The sequence below is a fragment of the Triturus cristatus genome, chromosome 1_2 (genome assembly GCF_964204655.1).
Source record: "Triturus cristatus chromosome 1_2, aTriCri1.1, whole genome shotgun sequence".
Classification (NCBI taxonomy): Eukaryota; Metazoa; Chordata; class Amphibia; order Caudata; family Salamandridae; genus Triturus; species Triturus cristatus.
Window position 1 is genome coordinate 595,115,086 of NC_140580.1, and position 12,915 is coordinate 595,128,000.

The following is a 12,915-nucleotide window of genomic DNA, read 5'->3' on the forward strand; positions in this document are numbered from 1 at the left end:
ATTCAAAATATACTTCAAGCACTGATGCCTCAAATGAATGGTAAGATTCAGAAACACAATTCAAATAAAGGATTTCATACAGTTGCAGGATCTCATGCAAATCAGACTGTGTCCCAACAATATTTGTTTATCCAACTAGATGACACAGACTCAGACTTGTCTCAGTGACGGTGCCTGAGGAGGGGAGGAGGAATACGTGCTTGGCGCACCCTTAGAGGTAGATCAGAGTGGTACCTATGTGGATGGCAAGGTAAATGGGACTCCTATCTCATTTTTTGTCGATAATGGTGCTACCCATTCCACTGTAAGAACAGTCTCTAAGGAGAAAGAATCCAAGTTGCAGGAGTCACAAACTGACAGATGTCAAACCCAGTGATGGAACCTGTACCTGTGAAAATTGGTTCCTTTGAGGATTTGCACAAATTTGTTGCGTGTGATTCAAGTCCAGTAAACAAATTGGGACAAGATATGTTGTGTAAACTCAATTTCTCAATCTATAGCACTCCAAAGGGAATTGAGTTTCACACAATGTTGTTTTTAAATTGGCTAAGCAGAAAACATAAATTGCAGGATTATTTCCCTTGTTAACAAGAGATGACCTGCCTCCAGAATTAAGAGACACTGTATTTTCAGAGGTCTGGGATTTTTCAGGCAAAGACATTTGTCTGATCAAATGTGTGGCTCCAGTAAAAATCACTGAAGCCCAAAGCTGAATTTCGACGAATCCCACATTACAATTTGAGTCCAGAAACCATTGCTGGAATCACTCCTTCAATTGATTCAATGGTTGAGTAGAGAACCCTGATAGAAATAATGGGAAGTCCATGTAACTCTCCTATCATGGGTTGGCAGAAACCCAATGGAAAATACTGCATTGTTCAGGATTTGCGAAAAATTTATCAGATTGCAGTCCCATGTTGTCCTTTGATACCGAATCCGGCAGTGAATCTATTCCAAATTCCATGTGACGCTGAATGGTTTTCGGTCATTGATTTGTTTCAAGCCTTTTTTTCTATCCCATTGCATGAAGACAGCCAGTATTTGTTTGCTTTCTGGTTCGGAAGTCGTGTTTTATGATGGTGCTGAGTTCCACAAGGGTTTACGGAAAGCTCTCTCCATAATCAATCAGATTCTGAGGCGAAATATGGAATCCCTAGAGATGCGAAATCATTCTGTCCTCATCCAGTACATTGACGACTTATTCGTAGCGCCAAATACACAAGAGGCTTGCACTCGAGATACCATTGCTTTACTGAATCATTTGGCTGTGGATGAACATAAAGTGTCACCGTCCAAACTGCAATTTTGCAAAAGGAACGTTCTGTACCTTGGACACCATATTGAGAAAGGAGTAAGGAAAGTGTCTCAAGGCAGTATCACTGCGATGCTGAATAGGAATCAGTCAAGTACACAAAAAGAAGTTTACATATTTCTGGGAGTGGTTGGCTATTGTCGACAATGGATACCCAATTTTTCTTTGACAGTCAAAACTCTTCAGAGGACGACATACAAAAACGTGTCAGACCCGGTACCCTGGGATGATGAATGCCCGACTACAAGAACAGCTTTGCTCTGCTTTGCAGTGATCACAAGGGATGTGGATTATCAGTACTAGCTCAGATGCATGGTACTGCACACAGACCTGTAGTATATTTTTCGGCAACTCTTGATCCTGTTGTCACTGCATTGCCTGTATGTCTGAAATCTGGCGCAGTAACGTGTGGGAGTTTGGAGCAGAGTGAGAGCATTGTGATGGGACATCCACTTAATGTGTATGTGCCACATTTAGTTGAGGTCTTGCGTAATCGTACACAAATGCAACACCTCACAAATAGCCGCCTCACCAGGTATGGGAAATCATACTGGGAGCTGAGAATATAACTTTGATGCGATGCACAAGTTTGAATCCTGTAACCTTGATGCCTCTTCCTGGAAATTAGGTTGTGATTGATGAGGCTGATCGTGGTTGCCTGGATGTGACTGAGTTGTACACCAAGCCAAGCCCTGATATTCTTGATACCCCTTTGCCAGAATCAGATCATGTGCTATTTGTTGATGGATCTTGTTTGCGTGATGCAGAAGAAAATTTGAAAGCTGCTTATGCTGTATGTACAGTTGCAGGTGTGATTAAATCTTCTTGGTTGCAAGTTGTGTACTCTGCTCAAGTGGCTGAATTGGTTGCCTTTTCCCAAGCCTGTAACATTTCTGACAAATTGCGAGTTACTAACTTCACTGATAGTCAGTACGGATCTGGTGTTGTACATGACTTCGGGTAATTGTGTTTATAGCAAGGGTTCATGACTTCGTCCGGGTCCCCTATCCAGATTGGAGAGAGTGTGAGAAACGTCTTGCTGTTCTTACAATTGCCTGCTCAAATTGCTGTGGTGAAGTTTGCAGCCCATCGACAAGGCAATGATTATGTCACAGTCAGAAAATGCTTTGCGGCTGAGACTGTGCGCTATTGCGCTCTAAATTCTTTTACATTCAATGAAGATCCTCTGAGAGAACACTGATGTCACAGATTGCAAACAATGGTTATCCACTATTGAGACATGGACGGACGTAAAGGCAGTACAGGATGAGGTACCACAAACTGAAAAACAAGGATGGGTCAGAGCAGGATGATGTGGTGTGGGTGTACTCTAACTGGAAACCTGTACTACCTGATAGTTTTGTGCCTCCTATGGTGCAATACTATCATGGTTCTGCACATGTTGGGAGGGATGCTATGATGCGTCTATTTTGTCAGGCATGAATCAACCCAAGGTTCAGATCAGTGGCAGAACTTTTGTGTCATAGTTGCAAAGTGTGTCAACAACAAAATGTAGAGTAAAGAACACTAGTCACCATGAGTCACGTAGGAAGATCAGGAAGTCATTTTAACCAAATGCAGCTTGACTTTGTTGAAATCCACCTTGCAATGACTTGCGATATAGTCTTGTAATGGTTTGTGTGTTTTTGAGGTGGGTGGAAGCCCACCCAACAAGACAAAATGATAGTCTCTCTGTAATTAAGGTATTGTTCAGGGAGTCGATACCGTGTTTTGGATTTCCAACCACTTTGGGTCAGACCAAGGGGCAATCTTTAATAAGGAGGTCTTATGTGCAGTGTTACAAATTGGACAGAAGCTCCATTGTGCTTATCGTCCTGAAGCCTCTGGAATTGTGCAGCAAATAAACAGAACACTGAAATCCAGATTGGCAAAGGCTGGGCTTCGACTTCTCTAAGATGGCCTGATGCATTACCTCTTGTGTTGATGAGTTTGAGAAGTACCCCAGGCAGGACTATCTTCTCATGGAATCTTTATGGGGAGGGCTATGAGGCAGCTTGGAGTTCCACCTAATGCATTAGTTAACATTAGAGATGATTTGGTGCTCGATTATTTTAAAGGACTGGCTGACATGGTACGGTCTGTGTCTCAGCAGATTGGGGAAGCTGCTACTTTGCCTCATCAAGAGCAGTGCCACGACCTTAGTCCAGGTGACTGGGTCCTGGTGAAAAAACATGTGCACAAGTCAAGTCTTGTTTGAAACCTCATTGGCGGGGGCCATTCCAGGTGATCTTGGCAACCACAACTGCTGTTAAGTGTGGTGGTGTTCCAAACTGGGTGCAAGCTGACTAGGTGTAATTTTATCTCAATGAAGGGAACAGTGCAAAACGAGTAGCACCTTGAGATTGTTGGCCCAGAAGACAAGACAGACTGGGATGCATTCTGACAGAAAGAAGAGTGCCACAAACCTTTGCAGAAGCCTCTAGAGAGCCAGAGAAAAGCAACAGTGAAGAGAATGGACCATCAGGCAGGAGGTCTAAAAAGAGCCTGAATACCAAATCAAAAATACGTTGTACCTGAATTGACTTATTTAGCACTGAACAACTGGGAAAAAGCATATCATACCTTTTGCTACAACAATCAGGGCTTGCATGAGCCACAGTGAAAAAACTCTGTGTTGCAGTTGAAATTCTTGAAACCGATTTGCCAATAAAATAACTGAGTCAATTTATGCTAAATAAATTTGCTATTTACAAGAACTGTACAATTGCTAAGAGCCCACATTCACAAAACTAAAACAAAGCCTAAACTGAGCTGTGAAGTGACATCGTTGACGTGTTGAAAGGAACTATCTTCGTGAAACATACTAGAGCTGCTAACACTATCAACATCTAATCTAAGTTCATAAAAAGTTCACTGGGTCAGATTCCAAGGAGGCAATGGATCCTAATGCGATATAATCAAAACGCAAATGCGTATGTGCCTGTATACCTGCTATATTTGTCTGTTTATCCTGTAGCATTTCTTATAGTTTTTAATTTGCCCCATCATATTTACACAAGCAAGCCCGACCCTACTCGTGTGCCTAGAGATAATTTGGCGAATCATATGGCCTAAGCATTTCAGATCACAACATTTTACATGGAGATCAGTCTGTTGGTGATTTTTCAACAAACGTTCTTCTAAATTTATTGTATGAATATGTCGATACCATGAATGCTAGAGATGGTTATGTGTGTTTACAATTGCCTACATCAGTTTCTGAGGGGTTGCTCTATCATCATCTACCCCTAACATATTGTATTTATTGCAGTGTGCTACCAAGCTTATTTTATGGCAAAGGACAATTTCAGTATTATTATTCTAACTATGATCTAATCTTCTCTGAAGTGCTTGTGAGAAAGTATTTAATTCCTGTGCCTGATACTAAAACAGCTGAAATGATAGGAGAATTATTTAAGCCTACACAAAGTTCAGACACAGCTTATGTACATCAACAATATTTAACATGCCTTCTGCATAATATAGAAAGGGAATTTGTAGAATCGATAGAAGGTAGACGAAGGGAGATCACGGCTAAAGCTGAAAATCTTCTAGTATACCATCTTTGGAGCTTAGGAACTAGATCTCAAAGCAATGGGAAACAGAGCTGCTATTGCTCTAGGTTGACAACATAGAGGAAAGCTATGTATAGTAAAGTGTAGGACCGAAGCTGATACAAATTTTGTTGATTCCAGCGAATGTGACCATATATTCCAAGTTATGAAAAACTGGGGACTGTTTCTGGTAGGTGTTGATCCTGTATTCCCTGGTGTTTATTCCATCTGTGGGAAAAATGCCTATTCTGGTCTGCCTAACAAATGGCATGGTTCCTGTTACATGGGAATAGTTTTTCCAAAATGTTATCATGTGCGTTGATCTGATGGAACCAACAAAGGTTTTCGTAGAAGACATAAGAGAGGTGCAAGTTAAGGAGAGATGGTGGGGGATAAGTTTGGATCCCTGATATCATCTGTTCGGTGATAATGAATTCTCACAAAATACTAAAACTGTCTACTGTGGTAGATAAGCTGTCTACTGGTCCTGCTTGAGGATTCTTAGCCATAGATTCTAAAATGATTGCTATGAGATCTATTGTTCTTCAAAATCATCTTGCTTTAGATGTCCTGCTTGCAAAGGAAGGCTGAGTCTGTCGAATGCTAAAGGTGCAACATTGTTGCACATATATTCCATACAAAAGTAAAGTTTTGGAAGGTTACATTCAGAACATCAAACACCTTGGAAAGGACTAGAAAGATGTAAAAGCTGATGGTGCTTGGGAGTTAATTGGGAAAGGATTTTCTTCTATAGGTAGATGGTTTGCAAATCTGGGAATTTGATTGTTGGAAAAAAATTTGAAGCCCATCTTGACAATTGCATTATGTATATTGACATTGGTTGCCACCTTTAAGGTCTATAGACATTTGAAAACTAAGAAAGAAATTAGATCAATAAAAAGGAAATAGAATTGGGATGTGGGTTGTGGGTACTACGATGAAATGAAGACCTTGAAAAACTCTAGACTAAAAATGATGAAGACTACAGAATTGTAATGTGTGACATCAGAAAGAAATTTTTGTGATGGCTTAGTTCGTCATCAAATGGGGATTGATGAAGCAGATAAATTGCTGAATCCTTTAGTTGACACATAAAACCGATATAAACATATTTGAGAGAAAAATGACAAACATGCACAATTTGTGCTCACAATACATTAGAGAATTTTGAGAAATAGATCATAAAAAGACTTAGTTACTGCATTTTAAAAACATGTGCAAGAGAGTAGAATAGACTAAAATGCTTGTTCGAATAACACGTTTTACTAAATAACACTGGTGAATTCTTTTAATGTGGGATAAAAATGTTAATGGGATGACTCACATGTTATAAAGGTTTCATTAACCATTCTCCTTTAAATAATGATGTATGTGAAGAATTAGAAAAACTAAATGCAAATAAGATAACACTATAAAGGTTTATTGAATAATTTTTCAACTCTATCTTTGCTCATGTTAAAGTGTGCACCAACAGAAAAAAAGAGAAATGGTGCTGCTTGTTTGTACTGATCCCAAATTTTCTGAAACTTTCAAAGAATGATATTCATACATGTACTAATGAGAATTACTAGAAACAACATTAATATTCTATATTTTGAAAATGTAGTTATATGCCATAGTTACACCTGCTAATTTCAATGAAACTAAAATGCTTTATAAGTGTCATAAATTGAAGAAAAGGATAAGGTCTTAGAAACCCTGGAATGTAATACATATTTCCATGTATTTATATTGTGTATTTAGTTAACTACATTTAATTTAGGCCTTCATTTCGTTTCTTTTATCTGCTTGATTCTGTTCTCATGGAAAGGCTTCATAACTTGCAGTGTGAGATGGAACTATTTTTTATAGAAAGAGTTCCCATGCAAATACTAGGACTGCTTGCTAATATGTTGTTACTTTGGGAACATCTGCAGTGAGAAACTGTCTTCTTGAACTCACTCATGTGTCTTTGCTAAAGGACTATAGTTCACAACTTTAGTTTTTGAATGGTTGTCAATTGTCAGTTGACGTGATAATCACCACCATTTTACCATAAAATGTGTCTGCTTTATGGTGCATGACAATCCTCCTACAGAAATTGACCAATGGACTGAATGGTCTGACCAGATGAGGTGACCCAGAAGGTGTCACCTCAGAACTTGAGAAATAATATAATACATTGGAGTAATGAGGAGAGTATGCGCTCGCTCTAGAGACCTACTTTTCAACAGATACTTTTATTCTTTGCGGACTGAGAACTAACTTTTGTTTCATGCTGGCTCCACTGCCTTCACTTGGGCTGACACATATGCAATGTGCTTGACTCCCTGACTACTTTCCCTCATTGGGAAAGCACTTTTGAACTGACATGATTCACACCCTTTCATGAACATTTCTTCTAGAAATTTGGTAATTGATGTCCCTTGTGAGATTAATTTGATTATCTTGAACTCCTAAATTTAAATGCATAATATTGATGTATTTACTCTTCCTAACACTCTGATAAAAATCTAACCATCCTCAAACTGTGTTTCTGTCTCTCCATGATTTGTTTTAACTTATTGATTCGTCATTGCAAATTGAGGTTTAATGAGGGATGGGAATTCAAATAGAGAGATCTCTGGACAGCAGATTCTAATGTTGCTATTTTGCATAGCTCTAACTGAATTATTGCTATCTATGATTCTAGGCTAACTGAATTTCTTCAGAAGATTTGTTCTAGCTGTAATAATCCTGTATTCGTATAGCCTAGTTTTGAGAGTTTTATAATGATTCTAATTCCGAGTTTGTAGGTCACTTATCCTCATTGCATAACTGGATTGGATCCCTGATATCTGACCACTCTCTGCACTATTCAAGATCCATCAGAGGACCAAGTAATTAACCTGAGGTGTAGCGTCAGTATATAACAGGAACAAAGTAAATGAGCACAATGGTGTTACTGCAGGAGTTTTTAGGATTGATGAAAGTGTTACACACATGGATAGTAAAGGGTTGGTAGAGTTCAGGGATTGATAACGTTATGGGGTAGTTTGAGGCTTTTATGATTCACTGAAGTGTAATGTAAAAGACTAGTATTGTGTTTTTAGGGTCCATGGAAGAGTAGCATTAAGGCATAGTTAAGGTTTTAGGGCCCAGATAATGGTTGTATTAAGAGTAATAAGGATTTCTGAGGCTTCAGGGAAGGGTAGCATTAAGGGGTAGTTCAGGCATGGTAAGAGTTAAGAAGTACTGGGAGCTATTAGGGCACAGTTAGATAAATTAAAGAATACTCATAATACAGGTGTGAGAAATTAAAGTAATTTACTTTCATGTAATTATGGGAAAATTATGAGAAATTATGCATAATCCCATGACATGCAAATTCGTACTTTTGTGCTATATTTTAGTATGCAATGTTCCCTCAAATCAATTTTTGGTGTGAGGACGCATTTCAACAAAAGCACTGTGAACAACATCCACTCAGGTTGTGTCTTTCCCATGCATTTGTGGTCATTTTTTGACACAAATTACACATCCACAGTAAACGTAAATTAAAGGCGCATAATTAAGCAAAGTGGTGTAATGGCGTAATTCCGGGAACAACAATCATAACATGAAATTATCAAATTTACACATATTAGGCCGCTGTAATTTTAACTTTGCCCATGTCTAATAAATATAATTTAATAATTAAGAAAAAGGCTTTTAAAATTCACAATGTTGGTGTTAGAAGTGTGGTTCTGGTTGGCTAGCGTATGCACCTAACCAGGCGGGAACCTACCACTATAGTCAGAGTAAGGGAGTTACACACCCAAGATAACCCGTGCTCACTCCCTTGGTAGCTTGGCATGACCAGTCAGGCTTACCTCAGAGGAAATGTGTAAAGCATTTTTGCAACACGCACACACCAGTGACACAAGAAGTGCGCAACAAAGACACTCCTCACAGAGTTATATAAAAATATAAAATATGTTGTACATAAATCATAGACCAAAAACAACATAAATCATAATTACTGTGGATACTATGAAAGTCCTGAATCGGTACTCATTATCTTGACACGGTAAGGATCAAAATGATATACATTAACAAACATCAAGGCAGGAAATGCAGCAGTTTATGTTAAGACAAAACACATAAACGAACATAGGTCATCATAAGTACAAGGGTCTCTAAATAACATCATAAGCTGAGGGTGCAGCGCTCCTGCACTCCTACAATGTGACTTAGGGACAAAACACATGCATCGTCCGGAAACTATAGGCCACGATGCACCTGTGCTTCAATTAGGTTGTCCGTGGTAATTTCAGGTAGTTTTCTCTAAAGTTGGCAAGTTCCTAATCGAGGCACCCCAATAAGGGCTTATATCTCAATGCCACAAGCGCATCCTCCCACTTCAAGCCCAGCAGGGGAATATTGCTGTGTGTTCCTGTGTGCAAAACTACAGAGGCAGATTCCTCTTCCATAGGATTATCTTTCCTCTCTTTAGCAGGTATTAGGAACTCTATGACCATCCAAGTGGGATTTTTGGATGTTTGTCTGATTCCATCTGCAGCTGCCGTATTTGTTGAGGTAATTTGGTCTCCTAGGAGGGTGCAAGGCTGCTTTACCTCCTTCTCTCTTGTATGTGTTATGAGTGTCTGGAAAGTATGCACAAAGCCTAGCTGGCACTGTGCCTTAGACGTGGATTGGAGTCAGGCTCCAAAGCACAAACAGGCACATGCATCAAACCTTTTTGCGATCGCAAACGGTGCGAATCGCAAAAATAGGCCGTTTGCGATCGCAAAAGTCAGTGTTGAAATGCATCAACTGTATATTTGCGAAAATCCATTTTTTCGCAAATATAAGGAATCGCAAAACATTCTGCGAATCAAATAGCGAATCGGTATTAGCGTGTCCCAATTAGCGAATCGCAAACAACGATTCGCTAAATGTATGCATGACAAATCGCAAATAGCGATTTCCATGAAAATCGCAAATTAGCGATCGCTCAATAAGAAGGATCACAACCAGGTGGTAATCATGAGTGCAAATCACAGACAGGTGAAAACCAACTGAAACCCATTTAAACACACCCAGAATGAGCCAGCACTGTTCACAATGGCAGGGATTTACCTGATGGCGAGGAGGATGAGGCTGCAGGCTGCCGCACAGAGACGGAGGCGAATGAATGAGCGCATCTTCAGAGTCCGCATAACTTTGCTAGGCCAGCAAGAGGATGAGATATACGACAAGTATAGGCTCAATGCAGCAATGATCCATGATCTAATCAATGAATTGGACCCCATAATGCAACGACAGACACGTAGGACCAATGCCATCCCAACGCATGTGCAGGTCCTATGTTGCCTACACCTTCTGGCGTCAGGCAGTTTTCAGGGGGTCATTGCTGTTGCGGGAGGTGTGTCACAAAGCGCACTTTCAAGAATATTGAAAGCATTCCTTGATGCCATGATGGCCGTGATCGGGTCTCATATCAAGTTCCCTACCACCGCGCTTGACCTTGCAAAAACCAAACAGGAGTTCTACCAGATAGCTCGTTTCCCACATGTTTTGAGTTGTATTGATTGCACCCACGTTGCAATATGTCCCCCTGCAACACAGGAATATATATATAGAAATAGGAAATGTTACCATTCCCTCAATATTCAGGTCGTTTGCAATGCCAAAAACATTATCACTGACATTGTTGCGCAATTTCCAGGGAGTGCACATGACTCTTATATCTTCAGGCAAAGTGGCATACACACCCGTCTTGTCAGGGGAGAATTTGGAGAGGGACATCTGCTTGGTAAATATGTGTTATAGTTTATCACTGTCATTGTACGTATGTCAATGTGAAGCTGCCACTGACTCTTTGCTCCATTACATGTAGGTGACAGCGCATACGCCTTGCGTAATTACCTAATGACGCCTTACCTCAATCCCACAACTGCCAATCAACAGAGGTACAATGCAGCACATATTTCGACAAGGAACATCATAGAGCGCACATTTGGGCTGTTGAAGAGCCGATTCAGATGTCTACATAAGACCGGTGGAGCACTGAAGTACAACCCTGAACAATGCTGCAAGATAGTAGCGGCATGTGCCATGCTGCACAACATAGCGACAAGGGGAGGAATGGACATCGAGGTGTCTGACAGCGATTCGGAGGATGGGAACCAGCAAGTGCCACAACACCATGCAGCACAAGGGGCAGGCGCAGCAGAAGGGCGTAGGAGAAGATTTGACATCACACAAAATTATTTCTGAGGTGAGTAATGATGACACAGAAACTGACTATTGCTATCAAAGTATTCTTTAATTAAATAAAATTGCCATGAGTGTTCAAGCACACTTGTAATCTGACCAGTGCAATGGACATAAGTGGTTTGCAAATGTCAATTCACTTGTCAGTCTGTGAAAAGTCAAATCCAAATAAATGGTTACGTCACCATAGTGGAATGCACTTGTACATGCCAGTCTAGCGCTTTTTCCCACGAACACCCAGACGCCTGTCAGACCCAGCATTGTCATCCGTTATGTTGGAAGCGGCGGGGGTACTGCTGCGTGTGTTGCGTCTTCCTGCAGTGCGGACTGGAACTGCCACACTACTTAGGCTTGAGCCACCCTCACTACCCTCTTTGGGCGTCGAATTGTTGGCCGCAATTGTGGAAGCATTTAGCAAATCAACTGCATTGGTGACCTGGTCCAGTGCTTTAGCCACATCGCCGCTCCAATGGCACATTTCAGTTTGCATGGTCACAGACCTACGCGCCAGCAGTGCAGTTGTCGTGGCCAATCTATTGTTTGATTTAGCAAACATTTTCAATTGCAGCATTAGTTGACGATGCTGTCTCTTCTGGGATACATTTCCCTCATGCATCACCTTGCTCAGTTGCTGCACACTTTCTGACAGTACTGCTATGTTGCTAGCCATCTTGCCAACTTGCAATTGTACTAATCGTGTGTTTTTTGTCTGCAGGCGCTGCATACGGAGCATCTGTCCCTCAAGACCACCCCAGACATCACTTGGTTGCTCCTCCTGCTGTGTCCTGAGTGCTCTTCCTCTCCTACGCCGGGCTCTGTGATTAGTTCTGGGGACCTGTGGTTGTGTTTTTGTGATGGAAGTTGTCTGGCCATGGCTGCCACCTGGTGTTGCATCAGCCTCATCATCTTCACACTCCATGGTGACTAGGGATGGAACAGTAGCCCTGCGTGACTTTGTTGGACGTGAGGGATTTATTTGCACCACAGGTGTGTCCATCTGTTCACCTGCGCTGGTGTCCTGCATGTCTGGGGAATCGCTATCCACATCTTCTACACGTTGCGCATCTGTGAGGTGAAACAGTGCAACACTGTATTATTTCATGTCTGTGATATTAATTGCACAGTAATAAATATCTGCCTTTGTAAATGATTTTATACTCTATTAAGCTTTTTTGGGTTGTTACTCTGAGATTTGACATTTTAACTGCTTGACCTGACTACATCTCCCATAATGCCCCTCACCTACTGAACGCATTGTGTACTGGATGTTCAGGGTCTGCACTTGGGCTGTACTGTGGTCGAGTTCTACCTTTACATTTTGTAACACTAAGAAAACATACATTCATCTTACCTTCAGATGTGTTTGCTGCTCCGGACGTGTCCAGCTGGGTCACACCAACAACAGCTTCTGGCTGGATGGTGGATTCAATCAAGTCCTCCATGGGAGTGTTCCCAGTGTCTGTTGGTGTTCCCCCTCCTGTCTTCTTTGCCTCCTTCAGGCGGTCAGCTATGCGCACCTTAGCCCGACTGCGCAAGTCGTACCATCGTTTTTTGAGTTCTTCAATGGTGCGGTGTGTCACCCCAATGGCATTGACCCTGTTTTGGATCCGGAGCCAGATTTTCCTTTTCTCCTGCTCTGCCACTTTCAATGATGCCTTTCCAAACAGCTTGTCATGGCTGTGGACTACTCCCTCAATGAGGGTGTCAATTTCTTTTTCTGCAAATTTAATTTTGCGTTTCCTGCCTGTTTGGCTCTCCTCTGCTGTTTGTGAGGCTTCCATTTGATATCACAAGTTTCTCTTCTGTCTCTGTCACACTCCTGTTCTGCTCCCA

At 41.2% G+C, this 12,915-nt stretch overlaps 1 long non-coding RNA gene across 1 annotated transcript; it reads left to right on the forward strand.

The window, feature by feature from the left end:
- The first annotated feature begins 10,858 nt into the window (after positions 1–10,858).
- Positions 10,859–12,232, forward strand: LOC146867709 (uncharacterized). The gene is made up of 2 exons (XR_014966125.1): positions 10,859–11,086; positions 11,798–12,232. It is a non-coding gene; the product is annotated as an uncharacterized LOC146867709 (long non-coding RNA).
- Positions 12,233–12,915: the final 683 nt, after the last annotated feature.